The following is a 7,925-nucleotide window of genomic DNA, read 5'->3' as shown; positions in this document are numbered from 1 at the left end:
CAACACATTCACTCAGCGCACTCACTCAGCACATTCACTTGATACACACACAAAAACACACTCATTCAATATACTCACTCAAAACTGTCCCTTAACATTCACTCAGCAAACTCACTCAACACGCAAACTCAACACACTTACTCAACACTCAAATTCAATATACTTACTCATTCAATATTCACTTAGCACATTCACACATACATACACACTCGTTCAATATACTCAATCAAAACTGTCACTCAACATTCACTTAACACACTCACTCAACACGCAGATTCAGGATATAGGAACACGTATGCCATAGGCAAAATATCTGCCATTTTTTTTCCTCTCTTCTAGCCCAGTCAGTCCCATTTTTGCTGCCAGACCTCCCCATCTATCCAGGCTTGGCACTGGCACCTGAGCAGTCTGTTCGACTCCTTCGGTGGCTGGGTTATGACAGACGGACCAGTCATGCAACTTAGACAGAAGCATTTATGTAATGCATACAAAGAAATTAAGATGCAAAAACACACAAACATTCCTGCAACACATCACTCATGCAATACGCAAATAAGTATTCACTCATGAAACAAAATTCATGCAAACCAAACATACCACTCACCCAATGCACACAGAAACGTTCACGCAATATAAATGGACCCTCGTTTTTGCAATGGTGAAGGACAAGCATGCAATGTAAACACTCACCATGTACTTTGGATATTGGAACATACAGATAGATATACAGACACATCATTCCAACTTGCATGCAAGAAAACAAAAGAACCCTGCGTGCAGTTTACCCTGGACAAATTTAACATACAGTAAATGCACGAGCATACAGACATACGAAAATGTGTACTCACTCAGCATACTCACTTAACAAACTCATTCAACACATTCACTCAGTATATTCACACAATACATTCAATCACACTCCCTCAACATACTCACTCAATATACTCACTCAACACATTTAATGTGTCATTCATGCAAAGCAGACAAAAATTACGCAACAGACCAGCATGTCTCCTGGCACGGAAGGAGCTGCAGGGCCCCCTTCTTGCTCAAGGGAACCCTGGGTGCAGTTTACTGTCATGCCAAGGACAAGCGCAATGAATAAATACAAATATACAGTTATAAACGTGAACGTAAATCTAACATACAGTAAACACACGTGCATAGAGACACACGAAGATGTGTACTTATCGACAGATTCGGCGCCCAAATTCCGGTCGCTGGAGACGCTGTAAAAGTCCGCCTCAGACTCCTCTCTTGCTGTTCTGACAACGGTCTTTTCCCATCGTCTTACACTGCCCTTTTCTTTCCCTCCTCTTGTTTTAAATTAGATGATGGGATATTAATCCCCTTACCCCACCCTTTATCCTGAAAGTTATGCTATGGAAACCGTTTCCTTTATCCTCATATTAAAATAAGGATTAACAAACGAGATGTCTTTTTTTCCAGACAAGTAACTCTAAACAAAATATTAAAGAATCGGTCCCTTGCGAAGCCTCTACTGCGAACATTTCCTTGGACATAGGAACACTTATACCACAAACGTAACATCGGCCCTTTTACTCTTTCTCTTATGTCCAGTCCCCTTTTTGCTGCCAGACCTTTCCATCCTCCCAAACACTCACTTAATACACGTCCATACTATGCAAACAGACACTCACTTTCGCAATGCAAATAGACCCTCGCTAAGAGTAGATTGAATGTACCACCTTACATGGTTAGTGGTAGCAGAATTTCTTCTGACCTGACCGTATTATTCCAACATGCATTCAAACAAATATACGTATAACATAAAGAATGGAATAGACGCAATATACCTCCATGCAATACTATGCAACAGTCCAGCATGCCTCCTGACACGCGAGGAGCTGCAGGGCCCCCACCTTGCTCAAGGGATCCTTGGGTGCAGTTTACCGCCATGCCCAGCTCAATGGATAAATACAAATATACAGACAAAAACCTAAATATAAATCTACATACAGTAAACACACCTGCATACATACATACGAAAATGTGTACTTATCAGAACTCACGACAGATTCGGTGCCCCAACTCTGGTCGCTGCAGGCGCTCGACCCTGAAGAAGTCCGCCACAGACGCCTCTTTTGCTGTTCTGACGTTCTTCTCCATCGCCTTACACTCCCCTCTTTTTGCGCAATTTTTGTTTTGAATTACACAATTCCTTCTTCGTTGCCACGAAGATGAATCCGTTAAGGACCTGGGTGTTCTGCAACGTCTGCCCGACACCCAGGACACGCATCTGTCTGCGCAAAGCTTCTCCCATGATCATATCTTTGGAACACTTATGCCACAAACAAAACATCGGCCCTTTTACTTTCTCTCTTTATGTTCAGTCCCCTTTTTTCTGCCAGACCTCCCCATGTATCCAGCCTTGGCACTGACACCTGAGCAGTCTGGATGGGTTATCCCATGTAAACAAACAGACGACACAAAGCCATATGTAATGCAAACATACATACAACGCAAATGTGTGCATTGCAAGAAATACATTGCAAAGACGCAGTGCAAAAAAACGTGTGCCGCAAACAATTTTGCAATGCCTACATACAATTAAATTAACATGACACCTACTGAAGCAACACATAAATAGATTCGGATCCTTGCGAAGCCTCTTCTGCGAACATATCCTTGGATAAAGGAACACACCGGCCCTTTTTATCCCTCTCTTGATGTTAGGTCAGTCCTCCACTGCGACACCTGTGGGCGTGTCCTCGGCTGAGACAGACATAAAGCGCAAAGCCATCCCATGCAAACAAACACACGACACAAAGCCACATGTAATGCAAACATACATACAACGCAAATGTGTGCATTGCAATAGACATACATTGCAAAGACGCTATGCAAAAAACGTGTGCCACAAACAACTTTGCAATGCCTACATACAATTAAATCAACGTGATACGCACTGAAGCAACACATAAATAGCCACACAAAGCAAACAACACTCATGCAACACACGCAGAAAGGCGAACTCAGAAACATTCATGAAACGCTAAAATAGAAGCAGTCTTGCAACACAAACATTTAATCAACTCAGAAAGACAGTCATGTAAGCATTCAAACATTCATTCAACCCACACAATATACTCACTCAAGAAACTCAACACATTCACTCAGCACACTCACTCAACAATCACTCAAAACATACCACTCATTCATTATACTCACTCAACACTCTCCCTCAACATTCACTCAGCACACTCACTCAGCACATTCACTTAACGCAGACACACAAATAATCAAACAAACAAACAAACACTCATTCAATATACTCACTCAACACTCACTCCCGTGGATGCGTATGCCACTATCAAAACCTATCCATCTATCCAGCTTTGGCACTGGCACGTGACCAGTCCGTTCGATTCCCCAGTGGTTGGATTATGGCAGACGGGTCAGGCATGCAGCATAGACATAAGCACATTCACTCAACACATCCACTCAGCACATTCACTCAACACATTCACTTTATTCCTCTCTTCACGCCCAGTCAGTCCCATTTTTGCTGCCAGACCTCCCCATCTATCCAGGCTTGGCACTGGCACCTGAGCAGTCTGTTCGACTCCTTCAGTGGCTGGGTTATGACAGACGGACCAGTCATGCAACTCAGCACATTCACTCATTCATGCACCGCAGACATTCAAACACCTACTCAATACTCACAGAAACATACATCCTATGCAAACAGACAAACACTCACGCAGTGCAAATTAAGAAAGAGCCATGCAAACAAGTGCCTAAGGAATGGCAACATCGGTTCAATGCAAACAGTAGCAAAACATCAACGGGGTGCAAACTCACAAACAATGCAGACATTCATACGGCAAGCATACAAGCAGTGCAAACAACTCTCCTGTGCATTGGGCATGGGAACATAGTACGCTACAGACCAGTATGCCTCCTGCCACGGGGGGAGCTGCAGGGCCCCCCTCCTTGCTTAAGGGAACCCTGGGTGCAGTTTACTGTCATGCCCAGGACAAGCGCAATGAATAAGTAAACAGTTATAAACGTGAACATAAATCTAACATACAGTAAACACACGTGCATACAGACACACGAAAATGTGTACTTATCGACAGATTCGGCGCCAAAAATCCGGTCGCTGGAGACGCTGTAGAAGTCCGCCTCAGACTCCTCTCTTGCTACTCTGACAACGGTCGTTTTCCATCGTCTTACACTGGCCTTTTCTTGCCCTCCTCTTGTTTTAAATTACACAATCCCTTCTTCGTCATCACGAAGATGTATCCGTTAAGGACCTGGGTGTCCTGCGACGTCTGTTCAACAACACTCCTCGAACTCTGAGAAGATGGAATATTATTCCCCTCACCCCACCCTTTATCCTGAAAGTTATGCTATGTTAACCTTATCCTTTATCTTTAAATTGAAAATTGCAAGAGGAATTAACAAACGAGATGTCTTTCTTTCCAGACAAGTAACTCTAAACAAAATATTAAAGAATCGGTCCCTTGCGAAGTCCCTCCTGCGAACATATCCTTGGACATAGGGACACTTACACTACAAAGGAAACATCTTTATGTCCAGTCGCCTTTTTGCTGCAAGACCTTCCCATCTATCCAGGCTTGATACTGGCACCTGAGCAGCCGGTTCGACCCGGTGACTTGGTTTTGGCAGACAGGTTAATCATGCAACACAGACAGAATCATTCATGCAAAGCAACTAGACACTTAATACACATAGACACCCCCATACTATGCAAACAGACAATCACTCTCGCAATGCAAATAGACCCTCGCTAAGAGTAGGTTGAATAGCAATGCCACTTTCCCTCAAAGTCATACCTGGGTGGCCGAAGCCTTCAGCAAGGTCTTGTTTTTAATTTCCTCTGACCTGACCGTATTATTCCAACATGCATGCAAACAAACAGACGTATAATATAAAGAATGGAATAGGCGCAATATGCCTCCACGCAATACTACGCAACAGACCAGCATGCCTCCTGCCACGGGAGGAGCTGCAGGGCCCCCTCTTTCCTCAAGGGAACCCTGGGTGCAGTTTACTGTCATGCCCAGGACAAGCGCAATGTATAAATACAAATACGCAGACATAAACGTAAACATAAATCTAACATACAGTAAACACGCGTGCATACAAACATACGAAAATGTGTACTTATCTGAATCCGTGACAGATTCGGCGCTACGTGGAGGCGCTCGACCCTGTAGAAATCCGCCTTGGACGCCACTCTTGCTGTTTTAACAACGTTCTTTTTTATTTTTGTTTTCGCTTCTTGGGTGGATTGCGACGCCTGCCCCACACCCGGGACACGCTTCTGTTTGCGCCGAAACCCTCCTCGAACTCTGAGAAGATGAGATCTATCACCCCCACCCTCTCTTTATCCTGAAAGTCATGATATCGTACTTTATCCTGAGAAAGAAAATCCTTAAAATAGAAAGGAAGATCGACAAACGAGAGGTCTTTCTTTCTAGACAAGTAACTCAAGGCTTTAAAATACAAACGCATTCAGTGCAGACAGACGCACAATGCAAATATAAATGCAATACAAACAGACATAAACCGCAAAGCCATCCCATGCAAACAAACAGACGACACAAAGCCAGATGTAATGCAAACATACATCCAACGCAAATATGTGCATTGCAAGAGACATGCATTGCAAAGACGAAGTGCAAATAACGTGTGCAACAAACAACTTTGCAATGCCTATATACAATTAAATCAACGTGATACGTACTGAAGCAACACATAAATAGCAACACAATGCAAACAACACTCATGCAACACACGCAGAAAGGCGAATACAGAAACATTCATGAAACGCAACTCATTCACTCAGCACATCCACTCAACACATTCACTCAACACATTCACTCAGCACATCCACTCAACACATTCACTCAACTCATTCACTCAGCACATCCACTCAACACATTCACTCTACACATTAACTCAGCACATCCACTCAACACATTCACTCAACACATTCACTTTATTCCTCTCTTCACGCCCAGTCAGTCCCATTTTTGCTGCCAGACCTCCCCATCTATCCAGGCTTGGCACTGGCACCTGAGCAGTCTGTTCGACTCCTTCAGTGGCTGGGTTATGACAGACGGACCAGTCATGCAACTCAGACAGAAGCATTTATGTAATGCAAACAAACAAAGCAAGTTGCAAAAAACACAAACACAAACATACCTGCAACACAACACTCATGCAATACACAAATAAGAATTCATGCAAAGCAAACGTACCACTCACACAATGTACACAGAAACGTTCACGCAATATAAATGGACCCTCGTTCAACACTCTCCCTCAACATTCACTCAACACAATCTCTCAGCACATTCACTCAACGCACATACATACATAGTGGAAGAAAGAAACAAACAAACACTCATTCAATATATACTCACTCAACACTCTCACTCAACACTCACTCCCTTGGATATGTATGCCACTATCAAAACCTATCCATCTATCCAGGTTTGCCACTGGCACGTGACCAGTCCGTTCGATTCCCCGGTGGTTGGATTATGGCAGACGGGACAGTCATGCAACACAGACAGAAGCATTTGTGCAATGAACTTCGCGCAACATCATTTCAACATGCATTCAAGCAAGCAGAGGACAAATATAACGAAATGGAATGGACGCAATATACCTCCACGCAAATACTACGCAACAAACCAGCATGCCTCCTGGCACGGGAGGAGCTGCAGGGCCCCTTCCTCTCAAGGGAACCCTGGGTGCAGTTTACCGTCATGCCTAGGACAAGCGCAATGGATAAATACAAACGTAACCACAAATCTAACAAACAACTCACGAGGATACAGACATCCAAAAATGTGTACTTACCTGAACCTGTGACTGATTCGGCGCCTCAACTCCGGTCGCCGTGAATTCCCGCTTGCGTCGGCGCCGCTCCGCAGAAGGCGCCTCTCCTTCCCTGGAGATCAGATAAGGCGAGATTTCACTACCCCAGAACTTTCCCCGTGTGTGTGTGTGTGTGTGTGTGTGTGTGTGTGTTTGTGTGTGTGTGTGTGTGTGTGTGTGTGTGTGTGTGTGTGTGTGTGTGTGTGTGTGTGTGCATATGTGTGTATGCATGTGTGTGTCTGTCTGTGTGTGTGTGTGTGTGTGTGTGTATGAGTATGTGCATGTGTGTGTGTGTGTGTGTGTGTGTGTGTGTGTGTGTGTGTGTGTGTGTGTGTGTGTGTGTGTGTGTGTGCATGTGTGTGTGCGCCGAAAACCCTCCTCGAACTCTCAGAAGATGGGATATCTATCACCCCCACCCCCTCGGTTCCTTACGAAGCCTCTCCTGCGAACATATCCTTGGATAAAGATTCACACCGGCCCTTTTTATCCCTCTCTTGATGTTAGGTCAGTCCTCCACTGCGACACCTGTGGGCGTGTCCTCGGCTGAGACAGACATAGAGCGCAAAGCCATCCCATGCAAACAAACAGACGACACAAAGCCAGATATAATGCAAACATACATACAACGCAAGTGTGTGCATTGCAAGAGACATACATTGCAAAGACACAATGCAAAAAACGCGTGACACAAACAACTTTGCAATGCCTACATACAATTAAATCAACGCGATACGTACTGAAGCAACACATAAATAGCCACACAGTGCAAACAACACTCATGCAACACACGCAGAAAGGCGAACACATTCACTCAGCACATTCACTCAACATTCACTCAAAACATACCACTCATTCATTATACTCACTCAACACTCTCCCTCAACATTCACTCAGCACACTCACTCAGCACATTCACTTAACGCAGACACACACATAATCAAACAAACAAACAAACACTCATTCAATATACTCACTCAACACTCACTCCCTTGGATCCGTATGCCACTATCAAAACCTATCCATCTATCCAGCTTTGGCACTGGCAC

The sequence above is a fragment of the Penaeus chinensis genome, chromosome 17 (genome assembly GCF_019202785.1).
Source record: "Penaeus chinensis breed Huanghai No. 1 chromosome 17, ASM1920278v2, whole genome shotgun sequence".
Lineage (NCBI taxonomy): Eukaryota > Metazoa > Arthropoda > Malacostraca > Decapoda > Penaeidae > Penaeus > Penaeus chinensis.
This window is presented reverse-complemented; position numbering follows the sequence as displayed.